A 12,823-nucleotide genomic window follows, 5' to 3' on the forward strand; every position below is an offset into this window, starting at 1 on the left:
AAAGCGGGGAGGGTGCAAGCCACTGCTGGTCTTCCCAATGTACTTGTTCCTGCAGCCAGGCTCAGGCCACGCCCCTGGCGAGAATATACATCAAAGTAGCCATGTGACCCTGACCTCTACCCTCAAAATGCACGTTTTCTGCCAAAGACACTTCCATCAAGAGATAGAAAAGAAAAAGAAAGGCTCCAAGGCATTAAGAGAGAACCGTATGGACTGAAGACCCTGTGTGTGCTAAGGGCCATTATGAGCCTTCATATACAAAATGATATCTAATTTAACCCATGCAGCAATTCTGAGAAGTAGGGACTGTTCACTGCATTTCATGGGCAAGGAAAGTAAGGCTCAGAGAAGTCAAGTGACTTCCCCAAGGTCACACAGCCAGTAAGTGGCAGAGCCAGGATTCAAATGCTTGTTTGTCAGGGTCTCACCAAACATTTTTGCCAGCCCCACGTGGGCAGTGACAGGATGCAAGACAGTCAGGTCAGCGCAGACTTTGCAGTCTCTTCGCTGTATCCCACCTGGACCTCCGAGGAGCAGAAATCTGGCAGCTTCCAAGGTGGATGAAAAGCCAACCTTCCTCAAACTGTTTTATTTAAAAACCAGACTCCTGACTGTTTGAAGCCACTTGATTTTGGCAGTGCTTTTTCCTTTTTCCCTTTTTTCTCGCTGCCTTTAAACAGCCCTCAGAGATAAGGGGAATGCACAGTTGCTGGGGGCCTTGCTTACAGGTGCAGGTGTGCAGAAGACCTGCTTCTCCCACCCCGCCGCTGGCCCTGCAGCTGGGCTACCTGGGAGCGAGCGGGCGCATGCACACTGCCGCTCTCAGGGGGCAAAAGGCAGCAAGCCCTGAACTGCTCTGCACCTGAAGTATAGATACAGATGAAGTCTTTTGCTTTTATAGTGAGTTTCGCTAGCATTAAACTTCATTTATATCTCTATAAATATATACGGCTTTGAACGGGAGGCTTTATGGCTGGGTTTATAAGTTCTAGCTCCCCATGGCACAGACTAGGTCACCGTGAGGGAGACAGCCCCTTTATAGACTGCGTGGCCCCTGCCCTTTCCGACATGACCATGTGCCGGAGGGCTCTCATCTGGTATTCCGGGCCTCGCCCCTTCTGCTGGCGGGGCTCCCGGGCCTGGTGCTGCCCTCTCCCCATCTGCACGTACCTCCCCACTCACAGCTGGCCAGGTGAAAGGGCATGGGGCTGTGGGCCGCTTTCTTCCCAACACCTTTCCCTTGGCCAGGGCCCCACTGCCGACCTGGGTAGAGGCTGGATAGGCTGGCAAAACCGGGTTTATTAAGGTATCTGTTTTGCAGAAATCCCTTTAGATAAACAGACCATCCATGCAGATGCCGGTGAGCAGTGGCCACGGGGTTTACAATACTTCACAAAGCAGGCGGCAGCTTCTCTCCCGAGGCACTTGCAGAGATAAATTCAAGGTAATCTATATAAACTCAAGCCTTTGAAATTGCACACCGTCAAAAAATTCAAACAATTACTCTAGCCCAGCCAGGAGGTGGCTGTTAGATGTTCTTCTTATGGAAAACAGAATTATAAGGGAAGGGAAAATGTTTCATAAAGAAAAGTCAGAATGGCAAAAGAATCTGGAGGGAGGGAAAGGCAAGAGGAAAGGAATCCAAAGGTTCGTGGTCCCCAGGTGAGTGAGGAATGGGGCTCAAAAATCCAGTGTCTCCTTAAGGCTCAAATTAATTTTAATCCAGTACAATTTCCAGGTAATTAATTGGCAAAAGGCATCTTTCAGATATTTTTAAATATCAGCCTGCCGAGTTCTTGGTGCTGAAGGAGGAGAAGAAAATATAGCCAACACATGCTTTTAAAATCAAGGTGATATAAAACATGGGCCAGCCCAGACCATTAGCACTTGAGGAGAATGTGAAATCCAGGTCAGCCCAGATCATTGTTAGCTTGTTAAAACACAAGTACCCCAGGCTGCACCCAGGCCCCAAGCCTCAGGAATTTGCAAGTGGCTCAACCATTCATGCTCCATGCCAGGCACTGTCCTAGACACTGTACTTCTGTGCCATTTAATTTTCATAAGAACTCCTTAACGAAGATCTGATGAATTCTATAGGCTTTTTGGGGTGGGGAGGATAGTAGAGAGGCTCCTGATGAGGAACCTCAGATTAAGACAGGTTAGGTACTGGCCCAAGGGTGCAAGGTCAGACATGGTGGAACAGGAATTTGAAGCCAAGTTTCCTGGTCATAACTCCCAGGTCTTTCTTCTTGTAGCAACTGTGGCCCGGAGGAGGAGAATATGGCCAAAACCGAAGCTGCAGAGAACAATGGAAGGACTTGGGCTCTGTTTCAAAAAGATTGGGTTCAAAACCAGTCCTGCCACCATCTAGCTGTGTGTCCTCAAGCAAGCTATTCAGCCTCTCTGAACTTAGATTTGTTGCCCTCCGTCTATGTGTTCTGTCTTCTATTTCAAGTCAAGTTGTGCAAAGACCAGGGTCTCCCTTTCTCATTTGGCTGGAGGAGGTTTTCCTTGCCCACCTTCCCCCTGGGTTGTTGTGAGGATTAAATAGGAGGAGATACACACAGCAACTAGCACAGAGCCCTTCACATGGTGACCTCCGTTAAATGAGAGCTATTTTTTCCCATTATTGTGAGAATCAAGTGAGATACTGTATTGTATGGCCTGGTAGAGTGCCTGGTCCATTGTGAACATTCCATAAATAGTAACTCGTATTATTGTTGTTGTTGTTGTTGTTATTTAACTAGGGAAACAATTGTAGGAATTCCTAGACTTCGGTTGAGCAGAACCAATAGCAAATGAGAAAATTTTTATTGAGCTTTGTTGTATGCTAGGCCCTATGCTGGGCTCTTTCAGCCCTAATAGAATCACCTAAGTGGAGAGGCACCTATATTTTTTACATATAAAGATCAGCAATAGGGGGAGAAGCATATGGGAATAGCCCTGTTCTTACCTCATTAAAACTACACTGTGTATTAAAAAAAAAAAAAAAGGTTAGCAATAATGCAAGATGTAAAATTCCTCTAAGGATGTTTAAGAGAAATCACAATGAAGCCATCTTTAATTGCCAAAGGAATGATAAAGGCAACAGAAGAAAGTGGTTAAGGCACAGACTTTGAACCAGCCCTATCACTACCTAGCCGTAAAAGTTGAACAAGTCACCATGCCTCAGTTTTCTCATCTGTAAAATGGGGATAATAGCATATGTCACAGTGTTTTAGCCACTAAATGATATAAAGTATTTAAAGTGTTTGTTGTTAGTAATAACAGCAAACATTTATTAAGGGTCTTCTCTGTGCCATGCACTTGGCAGGAATTCATAGAAAGCACTCACTCCATGTTGGCTGGTGTTATCATTAAGCAATAGAAAGATCCAAATTGCCAGGGCCCAGAAGTGTGAATTTTTAGGGGAACTAAAATCAAAGACCAAATTCTAGCCCAGAAACATTGCTAAGCTGTTGTCAAATATTAGCCATTCTGGGTTGATACTGTCCTGGGATCAATGTTCTAGGCTTTTCCTTCTTTGTCTCTTTTATACCATATATTATGATAAAGACACATCCAGATTAAAAGAACCATGAACTCCTCAAGAATCCTGGTAATAACGTTTTATTGAATCATCTACTAAAGCATAAGATGTTATTATAAAAACCAAGTAGGGGTGATCTTGGAAGTGCCCTGCTCTAAGGACAGAGGTACCCTTCAGAGCTAAGATCTTCAGAAAACTGTAATGAGTCTGTTGGCTTATTTGTCCCTGACCCCAGAACGCCTTCTCCCATCATGGAGTCTCACCTTATAATGCATAAACTTGGAAGGACCAAGAAATGTGCCCACAATGGTGAGGGCTATGTCTCCCCTTATCTCCCAGTATCTCCCTGGGGTAAGACTGGCACCCTTCATTGGGGGAATAGAGGTGAGTTTAGGATCCCAGTCTACTTGAACTGCATCTGTTGTACACTTACCAGTGAGGGCCAGAGTACAGGAATCAGATCCAACTGAAAAGGGTAGTGGGGGGTGGGGATGCACCAACACCCTACTTATCCTCCTTGATTTGCCTCCAGGAAACCACCTGTGTGGTTCTCATAGGAGAAAGGGAAGAATTTCAACCCCAGTAAGAGCTATGACCAGACAGTCTCCCTTTCCCAATTTATTGGAGAGTAAAGCAGAGGCAACTGACCAGAATTAAAGAAGCAGAGGAGGAAGCAACCCAAATGTCCATCAATGGCTGAATGGATAAACAAAACGTGGTACATACACACGATGGAATGTTATTCAGCCTTAAAAAGGAATGAAGTCCTGACACATGCTACAACATAAATGGACGTTGAAGACATCATGCTAAGTGTTATAAGCCAGTTACATAAGGACAAATATGGTATAATTCCACTTATAGGAGGTACCATGTCTGATTCATGAAGACAGAAATAGAGTGGTAGTTGCCAGGGGGGAAGGGAGGCATGAAGGAGAGTAATTGTTCAATGGGTATAGAGTTTCAGTTGGGGAAGATGGAAACATTCTGGAGATGGATGGTAGTAATGTCTTACCCCAGAGAGATACTGGGAGATAGGGGGAGACATAGCCCTCACCTTTGTGGACACATTTCTGGGTCCTTCCCAGCTTATGCATTAGCATTATGCACAACGATGTAAATGTACTTAATGATACTGAACTGTACACTCAAAAAAGGCTAAATTGGTAAGTTTTATATCATGTATACTTTATCACAAGGAAGCAAAAAAGGGAAAGAGAAGAGGGTAAGGCTGTTGAAACTCCCTTTGCCAACTGGCATACTGGTTACTTGCTGTGTTCTAAATAGATCAATACAGGTCTCGTCCAAAGTCATATTTCAAGATAAAGATGTAGTGATTCATATATACTGTTGAAAATAGCTTTTAAAAACCTATTCCAATTTCCCCTTCCCACTGAACTTGTTCTTAAGATGAAACTCCATTTAGGTGGGGAATCTCATCTGATCTTTTTTAACACAGTCTAGAGTTAACAAGGCAAATGTGTGTCTCTACACTTCTCCCAAATCATCTACTGGAATTGGCTTTGTGGAAATCATTCAAATTTTGGATTTCTGCACAACTTCTACCTAGACATTAAGAAATCCTCTCTGTGGAAATGACAGATGTTGGCGAGGATGCGGAGAAAGGGGAACCCTCCTACACTGTTGGTGGGAATGCAAGCTGGTGCAGCCACTCTGGAAAACAGTATGGAGGTTCCTCAAAAAGTTGAAAATAGAGCTACTGTATGACCCAGCAATTGCACTACTGGGTATTTACCCCAAAGATACAAATGTAGTGATCTGAAGGGGTACGTGCACCCCAATGTTTATAGCAACAATGTCCACAATAGCCAAACTATGGAAAGAGCCAAGATGTCCATCAACAGATGAGTGGATAAAGAAGATGTGGTATATATATACACAATGGAATATTATACAGCCATCAAAAAAACGAAATCTTGCCATTTGCAATGACAGGGATGGAACTAGAGGGTATTATTAAGCAAAATAAGTCCATCAGAGAAAGACATGTATCATATGATCTCACTGATATGAGGAATTCTTAATCTCAGGAAACAAATTGAGAGTTGCTGGAGTGGTGGGGGGTGGGAGAGATGGAATGGCTGGGTGATAGACATTGGGGAAGGTATGTGCTATGGTGAGTGCTGTGAATTGTGTAAGCCTGATGAATCACAGACCTGTACCTCTGAAACAAATAATACATTATATATTAAAAGAAGAAGAAGAAGAAGAAGAAGAAGAAGAAGCTAGTAGGAAGGGAAAAATGAAGGGAGGGTGAAATTGGAGGAGGAGATGAACCATGAGACTATGGACTCTGAGAAACAAACTGAGGGTTCTAGAGGAGAAGGGGGTGGGGGGATGGGTTAGCCTGCTGATGGGTATTAAAGAGGGCACGTATTGAATGGAGCATTGGGTGTTAAACGCAAACAATGAATCATGGAACGCTACATCAAAAATAAATACATACATACATACATACATACATACATAAACAAAAGTCCTCACTGTGACTCTCTTCTAACTTGTCATGGCCCAGTGGCTTAGCACCCTACACTCCACTCTGTGGGATCCTGGCTAGGAGAGCCAACTCAGGAAGGAGATTTCCCATAAATGAGCTGGCTGGATGCATTCTCTGAGGTAAGCAATCCCAGAAAGCAGCAGAGCTTGGGAAGAAAGTGCTCAGTAGAGTTCCTGAGTGAAGGAAGGCAAAGTATATGTTTGCCCACTAAGCATGTAAACAGCTCTACGACCTACTTAGACAAATTTTGAGGCCTGCTAAAGTCCCTGATCTACTGCCAAAAATTCTAATCTGTTAGTTGAGGACCTCATACTCAAATTGTGCACAAAATGCCTCATCTCTATCCAACATCCCTGAACATAGAGCATCTACAGATACAGAATGGGAGAAAATTAGACAGCCAAGGTGACAAGACTAATCATGTAGGGTGTGTGTGTGTGTGTGCATGCATGTATTTTTTTTCCCCACCAAAATCATCAAAATCTTCTGATAAATTCATTGCTTCTTCATGGTATAATAGAAGAGACTCTTCAACCTGGCCTACAACCAGGGATGGGAGGGCCACCTGGGTGGCTCAGTGGGTTAAGCATCCGCCTTCAGCTCAGGTAGTGATCCCAAGGTCTTGGGATGGAGCTCCAGTCAGGCTCCTTGCTCAGCAGAGAGTCTGCTTCTCCCTCTGCCCTTCCCCCCCTCATGCTTGTTCTCTCTCTCTCTGAAATAAATAAATAAAATCTTTTTTAAAAAAACTGCTAAAAAAAAACAGGAATGGGAGTGGAATGGACATCGCTGGATGAAGCTATAAGGGTATCATGGTACATGATTTGTCCCAGAGTCTTCTGGTTCTAAAGCTACTTTTGAATAAGGAGGAAGAGCAATCTCCTCAGCCAAGACCTTTGTGGATGGAGTTGAATTTCATGGCATTAGCACTATCACAGTGACCTTTCCTTATCTCTTTCCCTAGTAAGTTCACACAGGTACTCTTTCCTCACCTCACCCTCTTGGAGCCCAGATGAGATGACTCATGACCAGCCACCTGAATGCTCAATTCCAAGTTTTTTTTTTTTAAAGATTTTATTTATTTATTTGACAGAGAGAGACACAGCGAGAGAGGGAACACAAGCAGGGGGAGTGGGAGAGAGAGAAGCAGGCTTCCTGCGGAGCAGGGAGCCTGATGCGGGGCTCGATCCCAGGACCCTGGGATCATGACCTGAGCCAAAGGCAGACGCTTAACGACTGAGCCACACAGGCGCCCCCAATTCCAAGTTTTTAATAGAAATTTCAACATCATCTCCATGCTCTGTACCATCAAATAACAGGTAAGCTCAGAGGTAGAGACCTGCAAGGGCTTCCCTATTTCCTATTTGGATTTGATTGTGGCTTGCACACACACACACTCACTCACACACTTGAAATGACCATGTGACTTCCCAACACCATGACCATAAACTTGGATGGGGAATACACCCTTCCCCCACTCTCAGCCACCCAGTAACAATAGCCTCAGACCTCTTAAATGTTCTCTTAAAAGTCTACTATAGTCTACATGACACATCTATTAAATAACACATTAAGCAATATATTTCCACTGCAAAAAGTAGCAGTGAAAGCCATGGTGAGAGAAGTCAGAAAGTGATGAGATTAGGGGAGGGAAAGATTGATCAGAAAGAAGAACAAGGGAAATCTTGTATATTGTGTTTGGGGTAGTGGCTAAATGGGTGTATGCAATTGTCAGAACTTACTAATATGAATACTTAAGGTCAGTACATTTTATTATATGCAAACAATACCTAAATTAAAAAATATATATATGTAACAGTGGCACTCTCCAGGAAAAGAGTTGTGGAGAATAGGGCAGGATGCCAACCTTTTCTTTCCTTCCACCTTTCTTGACATCTCTCATCTCCCCTAGATCTCAGAGGCAACCCAGGTGAGTCTCCCCTACTTCATGAGTGAGGGCTAGCTATGAGAATACAGTGGCTTTCTCTCCAAAATGCTGGCCAGATGTGAAGGCTAGGGCTGTCAAAGGAGCAGAGGTTTTGTATGTGGGGTGGGCTTGTGTCCAGTCTCCCACTCCTCTTTTAGGGTTTCTGTAGGTGCCCAGAACCCAGCCCTCCCCTTTTCCCTAGTCATCCTTCCCATATTCTGAGACACAGAGTACTCAATGTAGCTGCTCCCAAAGAAGGCTCAGAGGAGAGAAAAGTCATCAAATACCTAAAACCAAAATATCCATGGCAATGTGCCCTGGAAGGATGACTTTAACTGGGATTTCTAGGGCAAAGGGAGTATGGAAATCAGGTGCATGACCTCAGTCCAGTCTCGAGGTCACGAGCTGGGAGTTCTCCTTTTTACAGTATGTCCAGAGAGCTCTTCAGCTGGCTCCTAGCCATCTTCTTGGTTGAGAATCTAAGGCCAGAAACACCTTGAGATTCTCTTGATTCTCATTCTTCACCAGGGAGAAGCCACTGCTCTACACTGAGTTCACTAAAAGGTCTCGGTTGCAAATCTGTCCACTGGGGAGCAATACATCCCTGCTCTCCCTCACATGAGCATTTCTGCATTTCACAGGTGATGAAATATTAGGAGACCAGAAGTTCTATTTCCTTTCTGCTTTTGCTACCCTCTAGCTTAGCACTTTAAATGCCTATGTCTCCCCATTTATTAAATTGGTCCAGTAATGACACCGAGCACTTCTTTCAGAGAGAATTTAAGGGCATTAATGAAATAATGACCACTAAGTATGGTGACTTCAGTAATAAATGGTGGCTTTGGATAGGGTCCACTGCAAGGGCATGAATTTCTTTTAAACTTTCAGGGATATGTCATGCAGAAATCTATCTACTTTCTCGTTCAAATTGGAAGATTTCAAGGATAGGAGGAGTTTGGAGAGTTGAAATTTCAGTGAGTCGGGGTTGGTTTCTGATGCTCTGCTTTGTCTATTTCAATCTATTTTCCTTACCATTAAAACCTCTGATTTCACTATTTTGCTCACTGCATTCCACTTCCTGCCATTCTAGGGAGATGCCAGGGTTTCTGGATTCAATAGCAAGCATAGTCCCCCCCCACCAAAAAAAAAAAAAAACAGTGACATTTCACTCAGGACTATGACTCTCACCCAGAAGGCTCCCCAACCAGAGGCAGAGAGTATTTTGTTCAGTTTGGAGGAGCGGCCCAGAATGCTGAATTAAAAGGAAAACACTGAGCCACCAACTTAGAGTTCACTGGGGGTTGGAAGGAGTGAAACCACCCATTCTGACTCTCCTCTTAAAGAAAGTGAGCAGAAGTTTAAATAATTAGGGGCCAGTTCAAGGTAAGGTTTGCTCTTATCAGAAGCTCCATCTCTTTAAAATTCCTCCTTGGAATGCTGGCTTCATGGAAACATGGATGATTGAAGTCCCCAATACCACTTGTTGAATGACCCCACCCAAGCAGCTGTGAGCGAAACTGAAAGGCAGGAGGGTACAGGCAGATAGTGTTGTCAAAGCAAAACCAAGGCAGTTGCAGAGAATTGATTGGACATATTTCTGAGGGGCAGGAAGCAGAAGAGACAGAGCAGTACCTTTCAAAAAAAAAAGTGTCAATGAAGTTAAAGCAATGATGAGTCCATCAGTGGAACCTCTCAGTGTTGGAGGACATAGCACTACCTCAAGCCTTTTTGAGTCAGGACCGGTCTAGGTTCACTTCCGCTTCCCCAGACATAAGGAGACAAGCCTTTCTCCTGAGCTGTCTTTCACTGGTAGAAAACAAAGAACAGACTTTGTCCTCTTTCCAACCACACATAGTCAAAGATGACCAAAAAAAAAAAAAAGTGGAGATCACATCTTGCCTTCTTGTAAATGTAGTATAATCCACATTGGCCAACCTCTGTAAAGCTCAAGACACTGATGCTTTCCTACCACCATGAAGTCAGGGGGATCTCAGCCCCCAAAACCACCCCGACCTGCTGCTCACCTGTTGCACCTGCCCACTTGCCACGGATTCACACCAGGAGAGAAAGTAAAAGGTCAGACTGGGCTCTCTCCACAGCAAGAACCCAGAGATCCTGGGGAAATTGACATTTAAAAAGCCACCTCTTCCAAGCTCTCACAGAGGAGCCTAACTTTTCCCAACCCCCTCAGGCTTCCTTTGCAATACTTTCCCTCCACGGTTTGTCCTGAAAGAGTTAAAGAAGGTGCATGGCTAATTCCCCAAACCCTCCCTCTTATCTACATAGAAAAAGAACAGCCCTACACGGAGACACACAGAAACCCACTAGCAATTTACCTCAGACCTCACCTATCTTATGCAACAGCACACACACACACACACACACACACACACACACACACCCGAAGGCCAGAGTCCACATCCCCCTTTAATTCGGTAGACACAGTTTTGCGCCTTTCTTTTCCCTACGCAGAACACTGCTCGACTGGAAAGCAGAAAGATAGATGTAACCTTAGTGCAAGCGCCTTGCAGGAACACACAGAGACACACGGGAACCAAAAAAAAAAAAAAAAAAAAAAAAATGCATCTCATAGCTCTCCGTGGTGCTGAAATCACGCTAGCAAGGAAATCGAAGGAGCAAGTGCGCTGGACTTACCCGGCTGAGGGTGGGCGGCAGGGGAGCGAGAGGAGCTTCCTGCGAAGAGAATTCTTGTCTGTGCGGGCTGGAACCAGCTGATGCGCTCACCTAGAGAACCCACCTCTCTCCCTTTTCTTTCCTTCCTCCTTTTCTGGGAGGAAGAGAGGAGGCTTCACGAAAGAAATGAAACCCAAGCTGACAGGGCTAGAGTGGAAGGAGAAAGAGGAGGCAACAAAAATAAGATTAAAAAGTCAGGTGGCTTTACTCCACTGGTGGTAATTCCTTGGGTCAGGGGGGACCCCTCTCCTCTCGTTCTCTGTGTCTGTGCCTTTCTCGGTCTCTGCGTGTTGAGCCAACAGCCTTAGCACAGTAGGTTCCTGCCTCTGACGTGAGAGACAAGGAAGCCTGGGACTGCTTTGCTGTCTCTCTCTCACGCACTCTCTCTTTTCCCCTCTTGCTGAAATTTCAGCAGCATGATGTATTTTTTTTTTAAGCCTTCGTTTTTTTCCATCCCCCTACAAGCAGCCCCCTAGTGGACAGAAAAGAAAAGCATCCTGAGTCCTTTTAAACAGTTCAGATTCAGACACAGGAGCAATCTCCGTCCTCAAACTCCTGGGGGCTGCTTCTGCACAGAGAGGGTCCTGTATAGCCAGAGTCTTCCTTCTGGCTAACCCAGATAGGAAGAGAGAGGGAGGCAGATGAAGAGGGAGAAGACAGGAGCTTTTGCAGATTCTTTGTCCACAATTGCAGAAGTAAAGGGTGGAATGGGGTGTGGGAATTGTTTGCTGAGAGAATGTTTTTTGAAAGATGAGTTGTGGGGGGTCTCAAGTGCTTTCATGTCCTGACTCAGCAGAATGACACCCTTTGAAGAGTCAGGGTCTGCAGCCAGGTGAACTATGTGTATACTTAGGACAACCCGGAACTGGAGTGCTGAAAGAGGCAACAAATGTAGGGAAACGAAGAGAAAGTATCTAGTCACCACCTCATTTGATGCCCTAATATGGCTCTTTTGAAAGCTGGTAAGAAAAATATATGGGAAGCCTCGGCCTGAGATCATCTCAGAGAGAATAGAGAAGCAACCTCTTCGAGCGTCTGTAGAGAACTGTGGCAGAGAAGAGCCATCAAGCGGTCACTTCTCAGAGGCTCCTAAGGGATGTCTTACACTGTTTTTTAAGTGTATAGTCTCAACCTCCTGAAAAAAGTCCTAGTACTTACATCTACAAAGTTGTGTTCCCGTTTCAGACTGCCACTCACTTACTGGACATTTTCCTTCTTTATGGCTCAATTTCACTATTTGTAAAATGTGGATAATGCTGCCCCCTCCCTACTGAATAGAAATGCTGAGGGATTGGAATGGTATAGAGACACAGAACCGTAGAATTGGCAGGGAATTTAAAGGTAATCCTACCAAAACGCTTTTCTGATGTTTAATTTATACCTAGCAAATAATAATAGTTAGCATTTATAGAGTATTTAGCAGGTGTTGGGCACTGTTATAAGCCCTTACATGTATCAGCTCATTTAATAATAACCCTATAATGCAGATGCTACTATTACAGCTTTATAGACCAGGAAACTGAGGCACAGAGGGATATGATGATCTGCCAAAGATCACACAGTTAGTGAATAGCAGAGGTGGGGCTGAAATACAGGACATCTGACCATGGAGCTTATGCTATTAACCTCTATATACAATGAATGTGCACTTCAGAAGTGACAACATCTGAAATAAATAGAAGAACCATAGCTATCATTATTTTTGTTTATGATAAAGTGTCTAGATTGTTGTAATAAATTTATATGCAGCTGAGTTTTTAAAATAAATTATTTACAACTATGGGTGCCAAACAAACTGTGGAAATTGCTATTACTGATGAGAATTCTCTGAGAAAACTAATTCTCTTGGTGATTTGGGTAGTTTCACATATACAAAACTGGCTGTAAATCTCATGAAGTTGGAAACTACTAGGCTTTAAAATCAGTTCAGAAGACACATCACTCGATTTCTGTACCAAAAGGAGATCATCGCCTAGTGCCTAACACAGGACTAGGATGGAGATGGCAATTTGATGAGCTGAATTGTTGCAAAGCACTCAGCTAATAAGCACTCAGTGAGCTGTTGACATTTTCTTCAGACTTTCAGAATTGTGAATTCCTTACCTAATGTGGCTCACTTTTTCCTGACTTTCTTTAGATCAAAAGTGAATGGAACAGG

The 12,823-nt window shown here is 44.1% G+C and overlaps 1 protein-coding gene across 1 annotated transcript in view; it reads right to left on the reverse strand.

The window, feature by feature from the left end:
• TNR (tenascin R) overlaps positions 1 to 11,076 on the reverse strand; it is a 399,529-nt gene extending 388,453 nt beyond the window's left edge. The window contains exon 1 of the mRNA XM_081824643.1: positions 10,627 to 11,076. The gene's annotated coding sequence lies outside the window, so the exon portion shown is untranslated. The remainder of the gene's footprint in view (positions 1 to 10,626) is intronic.
• Positions 11,077 to 12,823: the final 1,747 nt, after the last annotated feature.

This window comes from Leptonychotes weddellii, chromosome 6, assembly GCF_054177405.1.
Source record: "Leptonychotes weddellii isolate Sample4059 chromosome 6, ASM5417740v2, whole genome shotgun sequence".
In the NCBI taxonomy this organism is placed as follows: domain Eukaryota; kingdom Metazoa; phylum Chordata; class Mammalia; order Carnivora; family Phocidae; genus Leptonychotes; species Leptonychotes weddellii.